The sequence below is a fragment of the Phyllobates terribilis genome, unplaced genomic scaffold (assembly GCF_046119375.1).
Source record: "Phyllobates terribilis strain yellow unplaced genomic scaffold, ASM4611937v1 Scaffold_1__5_contigs__length_1240528914, whole genome shotgun sequence".
NCBI lineage: Eukaryota > Metazoa > Chordata > Amphibia > Anura > Dendrobatidae > Phyllobates > Phyllobates terribilis.
In genome coordinates this window covers 990277555-990302150 of record NW_027362761.1, presented here as the reverse complement: position 1 = coordinate 990302150, position 24596 = coordinate 990277555, and positions in this window count along the sequence as shown.

Genomic DNA, 24596 nt, shown 5'->3' with positions numbered 1-24596 from the left:
TCGTGACGTGGAATGAAATTTATTGGATATTTTAAACTTTTAAAAAAAATTAAAACCAAAATCAAACTTTTTGGCCACAATGCAAAACGATATGTTTGGCCTAAAAGCAACACAGCTCATCACCCTCAAAACACCGTCCCCACTGTCAAACATGGTGGTGGCCGCATCATGGTTTGGGCCTGCTTTTAATCAGCAGGGACAGGGAAGATGGTTAAAATTGATGGGAAGATGGACGGAGCCAAATACAGGACCATTCTGGAAGTAAACCTGTTGGTGTTTGCAAAAGACCTGAGACTGGGACAGAGATTTATCTTCCAACAAGACAATGATCCCAAACATAAAGCAAAATCTACAATAGAATGGTTCAAATATAACCGTATCCAGGTGTTAGAATGGCCAAGTCAAAGTCCAGACCTGAATCCAATTGAGAATCTGTGGAAAGAGCTGAAAACTGCTATTCACAAACGCTCTCCATCCAACCTCACTGAGCTCGAGCTGTTTTGCAAGGAATAATGGGCAAGAATTTCAGCCTCTCAATGTGCAAAACTGATAGAGACATACCCCAAGCGACTTGCAGCTGTAATCGCAGCAAAAGGTGGCGCTACAAAGTATTAACTCAAGGGGGCCGAATAGTATTGCACGTCCCACTTTTCAGTTTTTAATTTGTTAAAAAAGTTTAAAATATCCAATAAATTCCGTTCCACTTCACGATTGTGTCCCACTTGTTGTTGATTCTTCCCAAAAAAATTTGAATTTTAGATCTTTATGCTTGAAGCCAGAAATGTGACAAAAGGTGGAAAAGTTCAAGTGGGCCAAATACTTTCACAAGGCACTGTATATATTTATATATATATATATATAATATATATATATATATATATATATACATATATATATATATATATATATATAAAACATGTCCTTAATCCTGGTATATATGTCCCTCATCCAGGCCCTATCCTGGTATATATATCACCCATTCTGCTGTATGTTCCTTATCCTGGGGCCAAACCTGGTATATATCCCCCATCTTGTTATATATCCCTTGTTCTTCCGCTGTTCTTCGATGTATGGAAGAAAATAGACCATTATACTCACCAGGTGCATACATAGAAGTCATGGGGCTCCATAGAAGAAGTATAATGCACCCCCCATAGTCCTCTATATTGTATAATGTATCCCAAATAGCTCCATATAATACACTGCACAGCTCATAGTCATCCATGTAGTATAACACACAGTCCATAGTCCTCCATAAAGTATAATGCACATCCATAGTCGTCCATAAAGTATAATGCACCCACATATTCTTTCATATAGTATAATACACCCCATAGTCCTCCATAAAGTATAGTGCACCCCCATAGTCCTCCACTCCATAAAGTATAATGCACCCCATAATCCTCCATAAAGTATAATTCACCCCAATAGTCATACATAAAGTATAATGCACCTCATAGTCATCCATAAAGTATAATTCATCCCACAGTTATCCATACAGTATAATGCACCCCCATAGTCATCCATAAAGTATAATGCACCGCCCATAGTCATCCATAAAGCATAATGCTCCCCACAGTCATCTATAAAGTTTATTGCACCCCATAGTCACCCATAAAATATAATTCACCTCAAAGTCATCCATGTACTCATGAAAAACTCATACACATGTCCCCATTTACACGGGAAGCACTCATACACACTTATAGGCCCTTATTCATCAAGACGGGCAGACTGGTGAAAGTTTGGGTTCTGATACATAACCGGAACTTTTGAGAATGTTCGGTTCGGGTACCAGAACTGTACCCGAACTTCCACCAGAACTCGAACCCCATAGAAAATAAAGGATACCCGAACTGCTGAAAAAAAAATCTCTGTCTCTCTCTCTCTCTCTCTGCACCTCTCCACAAATCTTACTCCAGTCAGGAATGCCATTTCTTGCCATGAATTACACAAGCTGTGGCGTCAAGCCCCCATTCTACTCATTTGGCAAAGCTTAGAAAAAATGGCATGAAAATGTCAAAAGCTGCAAAATTTTGCAACTTTGTTACATAAAATTTTTACCACTTTTCAAGAAAATTCCCATCAGAATTCTGGTGTGATTGCTTTTGATGAATCTGGGTCATAGTGTCCTATCTTACTGCTAGTGAGATAAAGCAGGAGGCCATCTTCCAGGGGGAACACCTTTGATGCGCAGCAGAAACATGGACAGGCTTTGTTAGGAAGTGTACAGATATTCTTTTAACATAGGTTTAATGGCTCTGTTGTTGCATAAGCCCAAATCCCGCAAAATTGGATTCAGGCTTATGCGCTGATGTAGTCGACTACCTCTTGCTGTAAACAAGCGTATATTGAAAAAAATTATGTCCGACAAAGTATACTGTGACTCCATCTGCATCATTATAGTCAACCCGTCAGTGCACACACTCAAATCCTATTTTCAAACACAAGCCTCAACGAAATGACTGAAAGTATGCTAAAACACTATGTGGACATAGCCTTAGCTCCAAAGTGATGAATAACAGCCCTGCACTCTCTGCTGTCTCCCTCCCTATTTGTCTGACTACAGAGCTGCCAGCATCAAGTTGTAGCAGTAAGGAGCATCAGAGAAGGGGGGGAGTTGACCCTTGCATGTCACTGCAGTAGTAGTGCAGGAGGGAAGAAACAGCAGGAGTGACTAGCAATACACTGCAGTGGGGAACTGAGGCTGCATTTAATCACACAGAACAAGACATTCTGAAAATTACTCTCTCGATTCTGCCTGACCAAGGATATGTGCCCCTCATGCTTCCTTCTAGCTAAGTTTCACCCCTGCTTTTCACCAAACATTTAAGAAGCAGAGAAATACCCGCAACTCCTCACTCTTCCACGTAGGTCCATACACATGCTGTGGGGCAGTCTACAGCAGTCTCCTCAGAGGTGCTGTGCTGTCTGTCTCCTGGTTTCTGGCTCTAGTGACTGCCTCTCCACCAATCAGAGTGCAAGATGAAGACAATGCAGACTCAAGTGACTGCTTCCCTACCTTCCAGAGTGCAAGAAAAAGAAAGTGCAGCCTCTAGTCACTGCTGCTCCACCAGAGTTGCTGTTTGTTAACCATTACGTCTCCCAGCCCAGCACAAATTCTTCTCCGACAGGTAGCAATGCAGTTTGATTGTGAGAGACGTGTATTCAAAAGACTGGGCACACCTGGAATGCTATGATGTGGCTAGGCCAGCAGATCATTTAAAGTTATTGTGTGGTTGCCAATTTAATGTGTGGTCGAGTGGCCCTAAGCTGCTGCTAAAGGATCAACCCAGGGGGCACATGCTCCTCTGCCCCCTGGCCCAGCCTGTTCCTGCTAAAGTCTTAAAGTGCTGTAAATCCTCATGAGATTGCTAGTATATCATAAATTAATCTTTATGTTAACAGAAATTTTACTCAATGGATCCACATGCACTTTAAAGGAAATCCATCAACAGCTTTTGCTGCCCAATCTAAAAACAGCATGATGTAATAGCAGAAAACTTGATAACACTTACTGGTCTGATTGATAAAATCACTACTGCTGCAGATCTACCAGTTCTATGAGTTGTGATCCCTGTATAACCCCTCTCATACCACTGATTGACAGCTTTCTGTGTGCATAGATAGAAAGGTGCCATACAGGGGTGAGTAGGTATGGGCCAACCGGAATGGTAAAGTTCGGGGTCTGTACTGACAACTAGAGTCCATGCACGGATCCCAAACAAGGACTTCTCCAGAAGTCCATGTTATTATTCAGGTTCGGCAGCCAGAACAGAGGTTTTTGAAAGGCTGCAGTGCAGCCAATCAACAAGCTTTTCCAGTGTGGGCACATCCGCCTTCATCACAGCCATGCGCAGGAAAAACAAGCAGTTGCGGGCGGCAGCCTCGATATGTCTGGTTTATCTTGGCTGGTTATCAAAAACTAGATGGTGGCCCAATTCTAACGCATCGGGTATTCTAGAATATGTTTGTAGTTTATTTATGAAGATTTAAGAATAATGCAATGAATACACAGGATTTTCCGGGTAAAATATAAACATTATCATTAAATTTTATTGCTCATAGAACTTAATACAACTGAACGAAATTATTAAACAGATCATCAGAATATATAAACCATTACATGAATATCTAACCGTATTTAAATAAATCATCTGACGAAAGAAGTACATCGACACTATAATATATTTGTTAGCAATATAAACCCATAATATTTTTGTATACCACATTTCTTGTGAGTACGTTTTGACTATCTATAAGCAACTTTCCTTGTAAAGGGGTATGAAGAACTTGTACCTTGACGTTGGATCTCATTTTAACTCTTGAAAATGCAACGTAGAGTTGTCAATGACCAAAAACGGGCTCCGATAGATATATGCCAACACGGTTTTTGAAAAAGGAGAAAAGATGAGTTTTACAGCCTATGGAACATAGTTTTATTAGGTAAGATTTGCAAAATAGCACATACAAAATCATTTCATATAAATCACAATGCAGGGGAAATAAGGTGCGTAGTGCCAAGTGTCAGGGAGTCCCAAGGAGGATGCAACAGCCGGGCTGTATAAATATGAATTGCTGCATACATGAGTTAGTGGTGGGTATGAGGACATACATCCAAAGTGCTAGACTGCTAGTGCAGATAGTAACAGATTATAATAAAAAGTGCAAACAGTCCCATACGCAGCCCAGCCCATCCCACACAAATCGGAACAGCCTCATATATGGAACTCACCCAGCTTCAATGCCCACATGATTAGCACATCAATGGGACCCCCACACCACTGGTGATGATGAGAATGATGCGCCCTGACGCGCGTTTTGCAAGACTCTTTCTCAAGAGGCGCGTGCACTGGAGCACCTACAGGACCATCTATAAATCCACCCCCAACCCCTCATGCGATCACAAGGGGCGGGGAAACCAATTGGAGCACACTGGCACATGCGCCCAGTGTCCCGCCCACCCGCCGCTTGCTCCCAAGCCGTCATGCCCCCGGAGGCAGGCCGGAGACATTAAGACAGCCGGGCGCAGGTGTGGGAGAGCAGGAGACCACTGCGCAAGCGCACAGCTCCAGGGTAGAGATATGGAGATTTGGAGACCCTGTGTGGTTGGCGATTGTTCACCTCATCTTCCTTTTGTATTGAATATTGGGGTGATATATTTGTTAGAGATGAGCGTTGTTCTACTCGAACTGTTCGCCAATCTCAAATTCGAGCTGTTTTGGGCGGTGTTCGAGCCGGTCGGCGAACACGAACAATTTGAGAAAAATTCGGCTGTTCGAGGTTATGTTCGATAACTGTTCGTGCACCAAAATCATAACTGGATTTTTTCTCAGTAATGATGAAAATTAATGTTAATACGCAGTTTGAGTGTACAGCGGGGCGGGGGGAGGGGCAGGGGATGGATCTCTGCAGGAACAATGAAGATCTCCATTTTTTTTTCTCTTTCCCGCATTTGCAGTGGGGAGGTGCAATCTGTCAGCCTATCAGCAGCGCACACACGGAGCGAAGTGCTTTTTTTCACACAAGCAAGGGCATGTGTGATTGGCAGTGTATGTCACATGTCCTTGCCCTATAAGACCAAGCCATTTTCCCCGTCGCCACCATTTTCTCACTGCTGCAGCTGCGTGTTAGACGGCACCGCTGTTGCTGTGTGCGCTATACCTTGTTAATTTCAAGCCAATTTTCGCACAAATATACAGATAGCTTGGGAGTAGGGAATAGTTGTGATTGCAGTCCTTTTAAGGACTAGGTTACAGCATTTCCTACGACTTTTATCAGGCAGGTCTGTGCTCTTAAATAGATAGATTGTGGGAGTAAAGACTAATTGTAATTGGAGTCCTTTTCAGGACTAGGTTACATCAGTTCCTATCAGTTTTTGCCAGGCAGGTCTGTGCCAGTGCTGTGCAAGTTTTTTTCACAGCATTTGGCTGAATCTAGCAAAGCTAATCCTTTTTGGCCTATTGCAGAGTGTGTTAGTCAGTGGAGTAGCCTATCTGTGTTGCAAGATATACCACCTGTGTATAGAATACCAATTTTTTTACTGCACCTAGTGAAGTAAAATCTTTTGGGCATAGCATCATTCTATTAGTCCATCTATACTGACCTCCATCAGGTTGCAAACTGAATATAATTTTTTTCTGCATCTAGCTCTGAAAAAATATTTGGGCTTCTAGCAGTGTGTGAGACTTGGTCTATTAGTCCATCTATACTGACCTCCAACAGGTTGCAAATTAAAAATAATTTTTTTCTTCATTTAGCTCTGAAAAAATATTTGGGCTTCTAGCAGTGTGTGGGACTTGTTCTATTAGTCCTTCTATACTGACCTCCAGCAGGTTGCAAATTGAATATAATTTTTTTCTGCATCTAGCTCTGAAAAAATATTTGGGCTTCTAGCGGTGTGTGGGACTTGGTCTATTAGTCCATCTATACTGACCTCCATAAGGTTGCAAATTAAAAATAATTTTTTTCTGCATCTAGCTCTGAAAAAATATTTGGGCTTCTAGCAGTGTGTGGGACTTGGTCTATTAGTCCATCTATACTGACCTCCATCAGGTTGCAAATTAAAAATAATTTTTTTCTTCATTTATCTCTGAAAAAATATTTGGGCTTCTAGCAGCGTGTGGGACTTGTTCTATTAGTCCATCTATACTGACCTCCATCAGGTTGCAAATTAAAAATAATTTTTTTCTGCATCTAGCTCTGAAAAAATATTTGGGCTTCTAGCAGTGTGTGGGACTTGGTCTATTAGTCCATCTATACTGACCTCCATCAGGTTGCAAATTAAAAATAATTTTTTTCGGCATCTAGCTCTGAAAAAATATTTGGGCTTCTAGCAGTGTGTGGGACTTGGTCTATTAGTCCATCTATACTGACCTCCATCAGGTTGCAAATTGAATAAAAAAAATTTCTGCATCTAGCTCTGAAAAAATATTTGGGCTTCTAGCGGTGTGTGGGACTTGGTCTATTAGTCCATCTATACTGACCTCCATCAGGTTGCAAATTAAAAATAATTTTTTTCTGCATCTAGCTCTGAAAAAATATTTGGGCTTCTAGCAGTGTGTGGGACTTGGTCTATTAGTCCATCTATACTGACCTCCATCAGGTTGCAAATTAAAAATAATTTTTTTCTTCATTTAGCTCTGAAAAAATATTTGGGCTTCTAGCAGTGTGTGGGACTTGTTCTATTAGTCCTTCTATACTGACGTCCAGCAGGTTGCAAATTGAATATAATTTTTTTCTGCATCTAGCTCTGAAAAAATATTTGGGCTTCTAGCGGTGTGTGGGACTTGGTCTATTAGTCCATCTATACTGACCTCCATCAGGTTGCAAATTAAAAATAATTTTTTTCTGCATTTAGCTCTGAAAAAATATTTGGGCTTCTAGCAGTGTGTGGGACTTGGTCTATTAGTCCATCTATACTGACCTCCATCAAGTTGCAAATTAAAAATAATTTTTTTCTGCATCTAACCCAGCCAATAGTTTTGGCCTAATACCACAGTTTGGCCACTCAGCTCTGCTCGGTTACCATCCATTGTTTTTTTGTGCAAACAACTCCAGAGTTGTGAATTAGTTAACCACCAAAATGAGTGGAAAAAGGTCTGCTGCTGGTGGAAAGGGGAATAGGCGTGTTGGGAAGGGGAAAAAAGGTTGTGTCCGTGGGGTAGGTGCAGAAGAAAGACCATCTTCCAGCCAAACTAAAATGTCTACTTCTTTTAGCGGACAATGTGATAAGATCCCTTTCTTACAGCCACGCCAATCGCTACAAATTCCAGATGAGGCACAAAAACAGCAGGTGCTTCAACGGATATCAAGTGCTCCTTTAAGTGGGCTCTCCTCCACATCAACTTCAACATCACAAATACTCCAGTCCTCAAAGGTGTCACCCAAATCGCACTTGCTTCCTCACAGCTCCCAAATCTCCAGCTGCCCGTCTGAGTATGAGGTAGAACAGATGGTTGAGTCTGCAGAGCTGTTTACTCATACTATAGCCTGGGAATCAGAGGTCGACTCCAGCGCTTCTGTGAATCCAGATGAGGAAATGATCTGCACTGATGCCCAGAATCTTTATGAGTCGGATCCAGGACCAGACGCAGAAGGTTCTGACCATAATGTAGACCCTCATTCCCAAACTGTAACTCCTGTTGGTGGAGACAATGAGGAAGACGATGATAAGACTCAAATACCTGATTGGAGCGACAACTTTAGTTTTTTGTCAGGGCAGGAACAGGTTGGCTCTGAGGACGACGGGTGTGATAACGCATAGGGTGATGATGATGAGGTCGGAGATCCCACTTACTGTCAACCCACAGTCAGCCAAGAGATGAGGTCAGCAGAGGAGGTGGAGGAAGATGCTAGTGACGACGAGGTCAGGTTGCGCCTTCCTGGACAGAGACATAGTACTGGAAGCACGTCAACAACTGCATCCTCAAACACAACTCTGCCTCTCACCACAAGTCGTGGTGGCTCTTCAGGTCGCATGGGTGCTAAGCCTTGCATAGCCTGGGCATTTTTTCAGATCGATAAAGATGACCCAACTCGTGTTATCTGTAACATTTGTCAGCAAAAGCTAAGTAGAGGCCAAAAAATACATAGTTTGAGTACTTCATGCATGAACCGGCACATGGACATGAAGCATAAGTTGCAGTGGGAAGCTCAGTGTGCTACAATGCGGTCTAGCCGGCCGGGCCAACCACCGTCTGCCATATCTTGTGCATCCGCGGCCTCTTCATCCTCTGTGACTGGGGGGACAGCAGTCACACCTGTTTTGGGGCGCAGACCTGCCACCTCTTTACCCGCAACAGCCAGCGTGATTGGCAGGTCATCATTTTCTTTGGAGGTGGTAACACCAGCTGGTCTTGAGCGCTGTCCGACATCGATAGCACCACCTTTGGATCAAGGCAACCTAACATGTCCGCCTGCATCTTCCTCACAGACCGGCAGTTTGCCGGGGACACCCTTATCAACCCCGTCTAAGCACAATAGCCAGCCCTCGGTCCCTCAGATGTGGACAAGTAAAAGACCATTTCCTCCTAGCCATGAGAAAGCTAAGAGGTTGAATTTCACCATCTGCAAGCTCTTGGCTACAGAAATGCTGCCTTTCCGCCTGGTGGACACAGAGGATTTTCGAGACCTTATGTCCGTCGCAGTGCCCCAGTACCAGATGCCCAGTCGGCACTACTTCTCAAAGAAAGGTGTGCCTGCGCTCCACCAGCATGTCGCACACAACATCACCGCTTCTTTGAGAAACTCTGTGTGTGACAGGGTGCATTTCACCACAGACACTTGGACGAGTAGGCATGGACAGGGGCGTTACATGTCGCTGACTGGGCACTGGGTAACTATGGTGACAGCAGGACAAGGGGCTGCTGTCCAAGTCTTGCCGCCCCCACGAGTTGTGCGTCAATCCTCTTTATGTCATTTTTCCTCCACTGCTTCTGCCTCCTCAACCTCCTCTCGGTCTTCCACCTGCACCCAAAGCCTGTCTGGTCATGCCACAAGCTTTCTAACTGCGCAGAAGGGATCCTGCACACCTCCTTACTATGCTAGCAGTAGGGCTCAACGTCATCAGGCGGTTTTTACATTGAAATGTCTGGGAAATGTGAGTCACACAGCTGAGGAGTTGTGGTCAGCTCTGGAGAACCAATTTCATGAATGGTTGTCTCCACTGGACCTGAAACCAGGGAAGGCCGTGTGCGACAATGCTGCAAACATGGGTGCGGCCCTTCGCCGGGGCAATGTCACACACGTGCCTTGTATGGCTCACGTGTTGAACCTGGTTGTCCAGCAATTTTTAGCCCACTATCCCAGACTAGATGGCCTTCTGCAGAGGGCACGGTCGCTGTGTGCTCACTTCCGCCGTTCGCATCCCGCAGCTCAGCGACTTACATCTCTACAGAAGTCGTTGGGCCTGCCACTTCACCGGCTAAAATGCGATGTGCCTACCCGGTGGAATTCAACTCTGCACATGTTGCAGCGACTGTGGCAGCACCGACAAGCCCTGGTGCAATACGTTCTGACGTATAGCCTGGGCCAACGAGATTCAGAGGTGGGGCAAATCACGCTGGAGGAGTGGTCTCAGATCAGGGACCTATGCACCCTTCTGCACAGTTTTGAAATGGCGACGAAGATGTTTAGTGCTGACGATGCCATTATCAGCATGACTATTCCGGTGATTTACATGCTGGAGCACATGTTAAACAGAATTCGGAGTCAGGTGGTGGCACAAGAGGAGGTGGAGGAAGTAGAGGAGGAGGAGTTGTATGCGGAAGGGCTAACATCTGCAAGGTCCAGACGGTCGGCAGCACCAGGGCGGCAGGCATGTGAGGGTGGGGGAGATGATTTTACCAGGGCGCATGGTAGCAGCCAAACTAGTGAGGAAGGTGCAGGAGCCCAGGAAGAAGTGGAGGACGAACTGATGGAAGACTCATCAGATGAGGGAGACCTTGATCACATTTCTGTTGTGCGAGGTTGGGGGGAGAGGACAGAGGAAGGAAGCATGATTGTTACCTCGCCACCAACACAACAGGGACTTGGTGCTCCTGGATGCGCAACACACATGAGTGCCTTCTTGCTGCACTACCTGCAACATGACCCTCGAATTGTGAGAATTAGAAATAATCCTGACTACTGGGTTGCCACACTGTTAGATCCCCGGTACAAAAGTAAATTTGCAGAAATTATTCCTGCCATAGAAAGGGATGCACGCATGCAGGAGTATCAGCAGAGACTGTTGCAGAATCTTACATGTGCTTTTCCACAAAATACCAGTGGTGCACGTAGTGAATCTCACAGTTCCAACTTGCCAACCGTGGGACCGTCAAGTGTTCAGCACTCAAACCGTAACAGAACCACAGTATCTGCTGGTAACATCAATTTTGCGGAATCATTTCACCACTTTTTTAGCCCATCCTTTGCAAGGCCACAGGAGACAAGAAGTCTGACACATAGTCAACGCCTAGAGACGATGGTACAGGAGTATCTCCAAGTAAACATTGAAGCCACGACTGTGTCACTGGACCCTTGCTCTTTTTGGGCTTCCAATCTGGATAAATGGCCGGAGCTAGCCACTTACGCCTTGGAGATCTTGTCATGCCCCGCAGCCAGCGTTCTGTCTGAACGTGTGTTCAGCGCTGCTGGTGGTGTGCTGACAGATAAGCGCACGCGGCTCTCCACTGATAATGTAGACAGACTCACGTTCATAAAGATGAACAAATCATGGATCCGAAACGACTTTTCTACCCCTGTGTCATCCTGGGGAGAGTAAAAGCTTGATGATTGGTTAAAATCACCCTACCAACCGTTTTAAGCTTTCAAATTACTAATCATGTTTATCTGTATCTTGACTGGAAAATAATTTGGGCTTTGTAGCAGTGTGCAGCACTGATCCTATTAGGCCATCTATAATAAGCTTCACCAGATTTAAAATTAAAAATAATTTTTAGCTGCATCTAGCCCGGAAAATAATTTTGGGGCTCCGAGATGCGCAAGACACATAAGTGCCTTCTTGCTGCACTACCTGCAGCATGACCCTCATATTGTCAGAATTCGAAGTAATCATGACTACTGGGTTGCCACACTCTTAGATCCCCCAAACTTTTCAATCAACCTTTTCATTTTAATAAAGACCAAAAAAATGGTCATTTTTGAAATTATAAGCATTAGCAGGTTGTTAGAAACTGAAATCAAACAGTTTTCAACTCAAAACTTTATTCTAGGTGATGTTACATTTTCACATAGGACCCCTTGTTCGAAAGGAGCTTCTGAACTCTCTCGTCCATTGAATTTGTCAGGTTTTGGATGGTTTCTGCTTCAATTGTTTTGCATGAGGACAGAATACCCTCCCAGAGCTGTTGCTTAGATGTGAACTGCCTCCCGCCATCATAGACACTCCTTTTAATGATGCTCCAAAGGTTCTGAATGGGGTAGAGGTCAGGGGAGCATGGGGGTCACACCATAAGTTTGTCCCCTTTTATGCCCATATCAGCCAGAGATGCAGATGTTTTATGTGCAGCATGAGATGGTGCATTATCATGCAGAAAAATGATCTTGCTGTGAAATACACGGTTCTTCTTCTTGAACCATGGCAGGAAGTGCTGTTTGAGAAAATCCACATACATTATAGAGTTCATCTTTAGCGCCTTCAGGGATCCTAAAGGGGCCGACAATCTCTCTCCCCATGATTCCAGCCCAAAACATTACTCCACCTCCTCCTTGTTGGCGCTGTAGCCGTGTTTGCGTGGGGTGTCCATCAACCAGCCATCCTCCACTCCATTCATCTGGACCATCGAGCGCTGCACGGCACTCATCCGTGAACAAAACAGTTTTGAAATCAGTCTTCATGTAATGTTTGGCCCACTGGAGCCGTTTCTGCTTGTGTGAAGTGGATAGAGGAGGTCGACAGGATGGCGTATGCACAGCTGCAAACCTCTGAAGGACCCTGCATCTTGTTGTTCGGGGGACGTTGGAGGCACAAGCAGCTTCAAAAACTTGTCTGCTGCTATGACAAGGCTTTTTTGCCGCTGCTCTTTCAACCTGACGTAATTGCCTGTAGGAAAGAGTCCTCAATTTGCCCTTATCAGCACGCACACGTGTGTACTGTGAATCAGCTACATACTTCTTGATTGCCAAGACACTTCATCCTGATCATCGCACAATGTTGATTGTAGTCATGCCTTGACCTAAACACTCCACAATTTGTTGCTTCTCAGCAGCCGACACATCCTTTTTCTTTCCCATTTTGGCAGAAAATGTAGGCTGCTTAATAATGTGAGAGAGCCTTCTTAAGTAGTCTTGCCTTTCATTGGACACACCTGCCAAACTAATTAGCACAGGTGTCTGCAATTGCTTACAGTGATATAAAGAGCCCTGACACACATCACCATCAATGAGTTTAACTGACAAACAAACAAATTCTTCCCTTATCACTCCTAAACACTTTTTGCATAATAATTTGGAACGCGGTGTACATGTGCTTTTCCACAAAACACCAGTGGTTCACGTAGTGAATCTTACAGTTCTAACTTGCCAACCGTGGTCTGTATGGAATTGTTCAATAAAGGGCCCAAAATTAAGATAACATAGATGGGAGAGGTCTCTATTAATAGGAATTCCTAAGTATTTGATACCCTGTGAGGGCCAGGCAAAGGGAAAGTTGGACTGGATGGAATCCTATATGGATTTAGGGAGGGAGACATCGAGGGCCTCAGACTTCGCTGCATTGATTTTAAAATTTTACCATGTAACAAAGTGATCTATTTCAGCCATAACAGCAGGGATGGATATATGTGATTGAGTGATATATACTAGGACGTCATCAGCAAATGGAGAGCACTTGTACTCGGTGCCTCCCACCTCAATCCACCTAATATTGGGGTTATGGCGAATTGATGAGAGCAGGTGCTCCGTCACTAGGATGTATAAGAGAGGGGACAGAGGACATCCCTGCCTTGTCCCATTGGTGATTGTGAAAGGTGATGAAAATGTTCTGACGCACCCCCTGGGCCTTGGGACACGCGGAGCCGGACCCTTTTTGGTGGATGCTGGTGGTTGTAGTCTTCGTGGCGGCGATCCGGTTCCGTGGCTCAGGGCGGTCAAACCAGTGGCGGAACTATTTATGTGGTTTTGATGTTTAAATGTCCGACTACGCCACCCGTGGATTGCGGTCAGAGTGAACCGCCGCTACAGGGCAGACCGCTAAGGCTGGTGTTGTGGGTGCAGCAGAGCGTAGCATAACTCCCCACAGGAGGAGTATAGCCTCAGGGCAGTGTATGCGGAGGATGGGGGTGATGGTGCAGGGCAGCAGCAGTAACGACACGGAGTCAGTGATGCAGTTCAGGGCCTTTACTCACAGTTCTTATTATCCAGACCACGTCTGCAGGTAACGGCTGCCCACGTCGTACTGTGCTCACCAGGTGAGGGGCTCAGACAACTCCCAGATAACTTTGGAGCGCTTCACAGGACCCCCTTTGTGTGTCCTTTGTCTGGCCTTTCTTACCAACACTTCTGTCCGGCTGCCTCGGGCCTCCTCTTGGTAAACTTGGCGCCAGTTTCCCTGACCCTATGTGGTGCCTTACTAGCGGGTGGAGCAAGGGGCTGCGCCACATAAAATGTCAGAGCCTCCGGTTTCTAGCTGAGGGTCGTTTCCTGCCTCCACTAGTTCGGGGACCGGTCTCCCCCTTTGGCCTGACCCCTCCACGCAGGTGGATTCGGGCGTGCGGTGGCGACTCGCCCGTCCGCACCCCTGGGATCCCTTCATTCCTCGTTCCTGGAGCCTTCTCCGCTCCTCTTCCTTCCTTCTCCCTCTTGCAGGCCTGGGCCTCTGTTACTAGGCCCGCCTCCGGAGCAGAGCTCATGCAGAGCCCGTGCTCCCTGCCACTTCTGCTCAGACTTCTCTGCACTGAACTAAGCTGGTGCCCACCTTTTATACTCCCTTCTCAATGCACCCAGGAACTGCTTCCTCCCTGCTCCTGCACTGCAGGGTTCCCCTTCCTCAGTGTTCCCTCCCCCCACTCCAGCCAGGGACAGGGACTGTCGTGCCCATCTCAGGGGCATATTGGTCGCCCTGCCCCACGGCAATGTGGTGTAATGCATGCAGGTGTCGGGTCCTGATCCACACTCCATCCTTATCTGAGAGTGAGATATCACACCTCTGGGTGAGGTGCAATACGTCTGTAGCAACCGAGCCCTCGGTGCTACAGTTCCATTTATCTTCAGCCTAGGTGACGTATTGTGATACAGGGCCGTGATTTTGGCTATAAAAGGGTCCCCTAGACCCCTACCCCAAGCTTTTTAAGAGAATCATATATGGCGTGCCAGGAGACTCTATGGAATGCTTTCTCAGCATCCAACGAGAGTATCTACTTACAAATTTTTAACTGCATCTAGCCCAGGAAATACTTTGTGCCTAGTAGCAGTGTCTGCTAGTCAGCGGATTATCCCGGCTGTTAAGCAAGCTACACCACCTGTAGTTTGGACACTTAATTTTTTCAAAGGAAATGCTTCGGGACCACGGGATACTTAGTGAAGAGCATCAGGAGGCACCCCAAGGCATAGGGGCTGGGACTGGCACTAGGATGCCTTGCGGTGGACAGCCGAGCTCGATCCTTATAAAAGCTTTTTAACTGCAGCAGCTTTAGTGGACGCTACTGGAGCTGGAATTACGCGGCTGCTGGCATGAGACTTGCCCTCCAATAGATCCTTGTAAATGGATTTAAAGTGTATTCATTCAAATTAGAGGGACAATTTAAATTAAAAAGCTTAGAGCTGCCTCCACCACAGGGGGGCTCTCTCGACCCACCAGCGGACAGGCACCAGTATTGGGAGAGGGGGGCTGGCCGTCAGGGTTCACCGCGGCTCTGGCACAAACCCGGCGACACGGAGGTGGCACGGGCAGGAGCGGACTGGCTGTTTCGGCTTCTCACTTTTTGGATTTTAGAAGGGCATGACATGCCTATATCTGTGTCTCCCCCTCCTTTTACTCCTCCACCTCTTTTCTTTTCGCATGACTATATGTACTTGTCACTTTTCCATGTGTTAGTTGTGTCTTCTGAGCAGTTTGTCAGCTTTTGGACACATTTGAAGGTGTTTTCTATGTGTTTCTATGTGTTTTTGTTTGCCTGCCATTGGTTTTAACGGTGTTCGAAGGTGTTCGACGAACAGTTCGACGAACAGTTCGGCGAACACACGGGTGTTCGAAGCACCGAACCGAACTCGAACACTACGGGGGTGGCTCAACACTAATATTTGTGCTCCTTTGTGATGCTTATTTTATAGATGTATGGTAAATGGACAGTCTGCACTCCAGGAATAATGTCAATGTAATGAGGTCGTTGTGCTTGATTTTTGTCTCCCTCTCCCTTCACCTCATTTTCTCTTGTGCACCTTGTGCAACTGTTCCACCTCCTCTTAACATACCTTCAAGAGATGGCTGCTATCCCGTATCTCTACCCTGAAGCTGTGCGCTTGCGCAGTGGTCTCCTGCTCTCCCGTGCCCGCGCCCAGCTGTCTTAATGTCTCCAGCCTGCTTCCAGGGGCGTGCTTACGGGCATGACAGCTTGGGCGTGAGCGGCGTTGGGGCGGGGCTCCGGGCGCACACGCCAGTGTGCTCCAATGGGTTTCCCCGCCCCTCGTGATCACATGAGGGATTGGGGGCGTATTTATAGACGGTCCTGTAGATGCTCCAGTACACGCGCCTCTTGAGAAAGAGTCTTGCGAAACGCGCATCAGGGCGCGTCATTCTCATCATCACCACTGGTGTGGGGGTCCCATTGATGTGCTAATATTGTGGACATTGAAGCTGGGTGAGTTCCATATATGAGGCTGTTCCGATTTTTGTGGGATGGGCTGGGCTGTGTATGGGACTGTTTGCACTTTTTATTATAATCTGTTACTATCTGCACTAGCAGTCTAGCACTTTGGATGTATGTCCTTATGCCCACCCCTAACTCATGTATGCAGCAATTCATATTTATACAGCCCGGCTGTTGCATCCTCCGTGGGACTCCCTGACCCTTGGCACTACGCACCTTATTTCCCTTGCATTGTAATTTATATGAAATAATTTTGTATGTGCTATTTTGCAAATCTTACCTAATAAAACAATGTTCCTTATGCTGTAAAACTCATCTTTTCTCCTTTTTCAAAAACATTTGTTATATGAGTAGGCAACAACCGGCCAAGGGTCTGGCACTTTTGACCAGACACCGCGGACCGGTCAGCTTTATAAGGTGGGCCACTGTTTATTCATATATGCCAACACGGTGTAGAGTTTGACCTTGTGACATGTTTATTGTCATGGCAAAAGCTGGTTTTGCTGGAAACTGTCGACGCTGAAGCCTAAATGGAAGACCAGTGTCCGAAGGACATAAATCAATGCGTGGAATGAACTCTTCGTTTACTTTTGGTGATCCAGTGATCACTCTTGCTTGAATTACGTGGGAATGGAGTCCAGTAGCAATAAGGCAAGATCCATTATATAGACCATTTTTTGTATTTAGATTCCGCAGCAACATTACGATTGTTCCTACTTTGAGTTGTAGTCTGTAGGATGGCATTCCTGATGGGGTAAGACTATCTAAAAATTCAACTGGATAATGCTCTCGTTCATCTTCATTGTCTACATCCACTGAATCATCACTTTTGTACAACTTATACTCTCCAGGCATTCTATCCATCACACGGGAATTTAGCAGAGCCACGTCATCGTTCTTGGGACAGAGAATTGCATGGGAAGAGGCCCTCTCAACACTGCTTTGGTCGTTCACATCAATTTCAATGTATTGTCAAAAAACATCACTTACGTTGCAGTCAGTGCACAACATGTCTTCTGGTATTTCAATAATGTCTACTCCAAGGTTGTATTCATTGCTAAGTTTACCGTTGCCAAGTTTAAGAAGCCACTTGCTGTACTCTGGGTCAGAAGATCGCATGTTGTTAATTAGTTGGAGTTTATTAAACTGTTTCCAAAGGTCAGCCATTTTTAAGCTGGACTTGATAACATCTGTTCTTGTTCCATTTGGTATGATTGGAAGGCATTGCCTAAAATCTCCTCCAATGACAAAAACTTTCCCTCTAAACTGAATTTCATTTTTTTCAGCAACATTTGTAGTCATTACTTCACGCAGAAGTCTGTTAATTAAGCTCAAAGCATATTTGGGTGCCATGGTGCACTCGTCAAGTATCAAAAGATTTGCGTTGTTTAACTGTCTTCTAAAAATTCAAAGAGGTATGTTTTACCACTCCCTCCTGGACCGTCAATAAAGAAACATTTTGGCCTTGCATCTGCTTGGTTTTCTGTAGCGCTCACAATAGTGTCATATGCAATCCGTTGTTGTTCATTTAAGGAGTTTCTCTTCTCTGTTGCCAACAATAATTCGTAAGCTTCGTCATACTTGTGGAACTTGAATTGCAGGCTGTGGCAAATTAAAGTCTGAAAACGTTTTTCCATGCAGTAGTAAGACATTTTGGACATCTTGCATGGCATAAGATTCGCAATTTTGACAATTTCCACTTCTGTTGTGAAGACGTAAGCAGTAATCCTCGATTATATGTTCTTTGAAATTTGTCCAAAGTTGAGCCGGATTTGTAGGCGGTCCACATACGCAGATGTAGGCAAACAATTCATGAAGTTGCTTAGGCATATGTAGGGTAACTGCATCTTCTAAAGTAAGTCTCCACACAGTATCATCCAATAGAAGTCCTAAAGCCAAAGCTGCAGCTTTAAATGTATCGTGCAATACTCCGTTAACTATTTTCAAATCATCATAACTTGTAGCTCCTTTCACATGCAGTAGTAACAGCCGAAGGCAATATCTTTCTTGATCCTTGACACTGACAGTATACATGCCTCCAATTATTCTGCTAAGTCATCATTGTCTTGGATTCCAAGTTTTATTCCAAACATAATGCTCTGGAATCTCTCGATACAAATACTGCCTTGCGTTTTCATCACGTTCAGCAAAAAAGATTCCATTAATGTTGACGTCATGCTTAAAGTTTTTGAGACATCTTTGACTTGAGCATCTTCAAAGAAATAAAGCTGCTGTTGATTTGGTAAATGAATAGCTAAACGTATAATGGCATGGGACTGTGAATGCACTGGAAACGCAAATATCCTCCAAACAGCTTCTGGAGCACTCACAAATCTTGAGTCAAGAAAAGTTGATGATTCATCGTGATTGACTGTTTTCTGTTGTGTTTCGACATTAGCTTTGTCATGCCCCTTGTAGATGTACTTGAAAAGATATTTTACACTTTTTATTGAAGCACAGATTTCTACGTTGATGTGACAGTTGTAGCATTTTGATAATTACGGGTTGTATGGAACTATCCATGAGTTATTTATAATTTTTTTGTTGCGAACAATGTTATCAATGTGTTGTCGCCGGTAGGATGGGTAGCCATCCAAGTCTTTAACTGTGTGCTGTTTGAACTCCTTTCCATTTTCCATGCATGAACTTTTTGGATTTTCTACACTGCAGGGCCATGAACCATATGAGAGACTACAATATTGTACAGTTCAGGATACTTTTCTTGGTTAGGAATTTCAGCCCACACTATGTTGTCGATTTCTTTCTCCGTGCGAAACTTGGAATCCGCGTTTAAGATAATTAGTATATGCGCATGTGGGAGACCTCGTTTCTGAAACTCTATGACGTGTACCATTGCTACGACTGTTCCAAAAAGCCCTTTATTGATGTCTTTCAAAAGACTGCTGAGTTTCAGTGAAAATACGCGTGCAAATTAGTCCGGCCTGTGTTCAACTTGTTGCCAGGGTTCTAGATTTTCTATAATTTCCGGCCATTTAAGATTACTGGTCATTGTCACAAAAATGTCAGGTCTTCCATACTTTGTTACTATTGCCATTGCATCTTAATAACGCTGTTGCATGTTGCGGGGGCTACCTTCAAAAGAAGACTGGAGAATTACTGTTTTACTAAATGGAATTCCCTTTTGAATTGATTGTTTTTGCAAATGTTCTTGAAGAACACAGTAGTCTTCAACTTTAAGTTGTTTTTGGTTCATTCGTATGAAATTTAGACGATTAGCTTCAATTTTAACGTATGCGTCGACTAAGTACTGTTGTGTCAGTTTCCCACCGTTGAAAATAGGATTGAAGTAATTTCGGACAGACAGAAGAAAACTGTAGTACTGCAGTTGTGTAATTCTTCTTGAAGTTCCTTGCTGGTGTAGGTTTTCATGCCACCCTTGATCACCTCTTGGAAAGAATAGCGGATACAGAAGAGCATCAAGGTTAATTTAAAGTAGCCGTGCCAATATCGCCGAATGGTCGCGGCCGGCCAGGCGTGACCAATCAGCGAAGCGTGGTTCAAATCCCACACCAATTCGTGGCCGGACAGCACCTGTCGCTGATTGGTCGTGGGCGGCTGGTGCGACCAATCAGTGATGCGGGATTTCCGTTAATGACAAACAGACAGAATTAGATGATTATACAGTACAGACCAAAAGTTTGGACACACCTTCTCATTTAAAGATTTTTCTGTATTTTCATGACTATGAAAATTGTACATTCACACTGAAGGCATCAAAACTATGAATTAAGACATGTGGAATTATATACTTAACAAAAAAGTGTGAAACAACTGAAAATATGTCTTATATTCTAGGTTCTTCAAAGTAGCCACTTTTTGCTTTGATGACTGCTTTGCACACTCTTGCCATTCTCTTGATGAGCTTCAAGAGGTAGTCACCGGAAATGGTTTTCACTTCACAGGTGTGCCCTGTCAGGTTTAATAAGTGGGATTTCTTGCCTTATAAATGGGGTTGGGACCATCAGTTGTGTTGTGCAGAAGTCTGGTGGAAACACAGCTGATAGTCCTACTGAATAGACTGTTAGAATTTGTATTATGGCAAGAAAAAAGCAGCTAAGTAAAGAAAAACGAGTAGCCATCATTACTTTAAGAAATGAAGGTCAGTCAGTGTGAAAAATTGGGAAAACTTTGAAAGTATCCCCAAGTGCAGTTGCAAAAACCATCAAGCGCTACAAAGAAACTGGCTCACATGAGGACCGCCCCAGGAAAGGAAGACCAAGAGTCACCTCTGCTTCTGAGAATAAGTTTATCCAAGTCACCAGCCTCAGAAATCGCAGGTTAACAGGAGCTCAGATTAGATACCAGGTCAATGCCACACAGAGTTCTAGCAGCAGACACATCTCTTCAACAACTCTTAAGAGGAGACTTTGTGCAGCAGGCCTTCATGGTAAAATAGCTGCTAGGAAACCACTGCTAAGGACAGGCAACAAGCAGAAGAGACTTGTCTGGGCTAAAGGACACAAGGAATGGACATTAGACCAGTGGAAATCTGTGCTTTGGTCTGACGAGTCCAAATTTGAGATCTTTGGTTCCAACCACCATGTCTTTGTGCGACGCAGAAAAGGTGAACGGATGGACTCTACATGCCTGGTTCCCACGGTGAAGCATGGAGGAGGAGGTATGATGGTGTGGGTGTGCTTTGCTGGTGACACTGTTGGGGATTTATTCAAAATTGAAGGCATACTGAACCAGCATGGCTATCACAGCATCTTGCAGCGGCATGCTATTCCATCCGGTTTGCGTTTAGTTGGACCATCATTTATTTTTCAACAGGACAATGACCCCAAACACACCTCCAGGCTGTGTAAGGGCTATTTGACCAAGAAGGAGAGTGATGGGGTGCTACGCCAGATGACCTGGCCTCCACAGTCACCAGACCTGAACACAATCGAGATGGCTTGGGGTGAGCTGCACCGCAGAGTGAAGGCAAAAGGGCCAACAAGTGCTAAGCATCTCTGGGAACTCCTTCAAGATTGTTGGAAGACCATTTTGGGTGACTACCTCTTGAAGCTCATCAAGAGAATGCCAAGAGTGTGCAAAACAGTCATCAAAGCAAAAGGTGGCTACTTTGAAGAACCTAGAATATAAGACATATTTTCAGTTGTTTCACACTTTTTTGTTAAGTATATAATTCCACATGTGTTAATTCATAGTTTTGATGCCTTCAGTGTGAATGTACAATTTTCATAGTCATGAAAATACAGAAAAATCTTTACATGAGGTGTGTCCAAATTTTTGATCTGTACTGTATATATAGATAGAGGGGCCTCCACGCCATTTTTTTAATTATTTAAATAAATAAAAAAAGCTTGGTTGGGTTCCTCTCCATTTTTGATAACTAGCCAAGGTAAAGCAGACAACTGGGAGCTGGTATTCCCAGGTTGGGAAGATCCATGGATATTTGGCCCTCCCCAGACTAAAAATAGCAGCCTGCCGCCACCCCGGAAAAAATGGAACATTTATTAGCCTGAATTCTGGTGCTTTACATGGCTCCTCTTGCTTACCATGGTGCATTGGCAAGCATGGTAATACATTTGGATTGATGTCAGCTGTGTAATGTCCGCTGACATGGAGACATTACTAACCCCATAGTCAAAAGTAAATAACACACACACAGAAAAAGTCCTTTAATTGTACAAAACACTCCCTGACCCACCTTTACCCATTTATTACCTTTAAAAAAAAAATAATCCAAAGGGGTCCACCGTAAATCCATCCCACGTATCATGATGATCCCCAACTCTGCTACATCCAGATGCAGCGCTGAGTGGTGACATCTGTAATGTGACCTCTCAGCACAACAGCCAGAATGCACTGACAGTAGCATGCGAATCCAGCTGCTTCAAAGAGCGCTAAAGTCAGTAATGTTATTGCAGTTCATAGCCGATGAACTACGTTAACCTTACTGACATCAGTGCTTGCAGGGTGAGAAATGACTTCAGGTCACTTCAGGTCATTGACCAGGTCCTCCCGTGTAGTTCTGGGCTGATTCCTGACCTTTCTCAGAATCATCCTTACTCCACAAAGCCAGATCTTTCATGGAGCCCCAGATCGAGGAAGATTTACAGTCATCTTGTGGTTCTTTCATTTTCTAATAATTGTGCCAACAGTTGTTGCCTTCTCACCAAGCTGCTTGCCTATTGTCCTCTAGCCCATCCCAGCCTTGTGCAGGTCTACAATTTTGTCCCTGGTGTCCTTAGACAACTCTTTGGTCTTGGCCATGGTGGAGAGGTTGGAGTGTGATTGTGTGGACAGGTGTCTTTTATACAGGTAACGAGTTCAAACAGGTGCAATTAATACAGGTAATGAGTGCAGAGTAGGAGGGCATCTTAAAGAAAAACTAACAGGTCTGTGAGAGCCAGAATTCTTGCTGGTTGGTAGGTGATAAAATACTTATTTCATGCAATAAAATGCAATTGAATTATTTAAAAATCATACCATGTGATTTTCTGGATTTTCGTTTCTCACAGTTGAAGTGTACCTACGATAAAAATTACAGACCTCTTCATTCTTTGTAGGTGTGAAAACTTGCAAAATTGGCTGTGTATCAAATACTTATTTTCCCCGCTGTATATATATATATATATATATATATATATATATATATATATATAACTACAGTAAGCAGCCCGGTAAGTGATACATCACTGGAATCAAGGTCTGTGTCCTTGCATTATGCTATTCTCAGATTAGGTTGCACCTTGTGACTGGTTCCATTTAAAAACACTATCTCAGTTTCTCAGTTCAGCTAATGTAGTTGAGCTAACATCTCACAAAATGAATAAATATAGTAAAAAAGGGACAAATAAACAAACAACAAAAAAATTACACACAAGAGGAAGAGACATGTGTACTGATTTGATGCAAATTGAGTTCAGTTTTATAAAATGTGACTTAAAACAGTACACTTCAATTCACTAAAAAAATTCTTGCTGACTTTTTACACATTGCAGAAGACTACATCAGACCCAGAAGGCTAAAATGACCTCTGACCCGAACCATGTGAGATTACACGCACTGCCTTGCAGCTATAACATCACATGGTAAAGTGCAGCTAATCAGGAGGGCCTGTCCTAACCTGTATAATAGTCTAGACAGGGAATGAATCAGCCAATTTAGGGTAATTTTGAATAGAAGACATCAGTGCTCGCAGCTCACAGCAATAGAAACAGGAAGAGAAAGCCCTAAACCATTGGACAAATACTACAACTACAGCAGTGAAGAAGATGAGTGTACACCACGTTCCAAATTATTTTGCAAATGTTATTTTTTGCTGGTTTTCCCTGCTTTGAAACTTTACACCAAACATTTTAAGTCATCCAAGGTCATATTGCATTATAGTGGTGAAAATAATAACGCTAAATAGATCAACAGAAAAATAAAGAGTAAGTATTTACTTGGCAAGTGCATCACCACATTTAATATAATTTTTTTTTTTTCAAAAGAGAAAACATTTTTGAAAAATGTCTAGACCCTGGGCAGCCACTTTGAAGGATGTTCTCTTATTCTTTGCAGGACACATTTCTTGACTCAATGCAGTGAAAAAGGGAAAAAATCAACTGCAGTTTACTACAGTTTCACATTCTTTTTATGGATTAGGCTGATTCTTAGTAACTCTAACCAATTAGTAAGAGCTGGCATATTGTAGTCATATGCCATAAGTCAATGTGGTTGAGAATTCTTTATAGTGAATGATGTGAAAAAACGCTACTAACCTGCAGATATGGGGTTAATCTGCAGGTTAATAGAGTTCTGAACCTGCCCGGCACCCGCAGTTAGAGCCCCGCTGCCTGGAGGAAATGAACTTTATTCCTCCCTGTAGCGTTCAGGTTTCAGTCATGGGGCGACTCTGGCATGGATTCAGTCACTGCTATGTGTATAGAGAGGAGTGGTTGTAATTGTGCTCCTGGTACTGACTAACAGCTGACCCTAGTGCTGAGCTGCTGTCAGTCATATCTGGGGTCGCGGCTACAACCACCGCACTCTATACACAGAGCAGTGACTGAATCTGTGCTGGCGCCACTCCGAACTCTGCTAGGAGGAATAAAGTTTATTTCCTTGTGGCAGTGGGGTTCTATGTATAAGTCGGGCAGGTTCAGAACGCTATTAACCTGCAAATTAACCCTATATCTGCAGGCTAATAGCATTTTTTCACCTGAAAGGTTTCCTTTAAGGCAGCATTATGAATTGAGCAGGTTATGAGAAAGTGTATTCAACTAAAATATATTCTGGATAAATCATGTCTAAAAAGAGAAGTAAAATGAA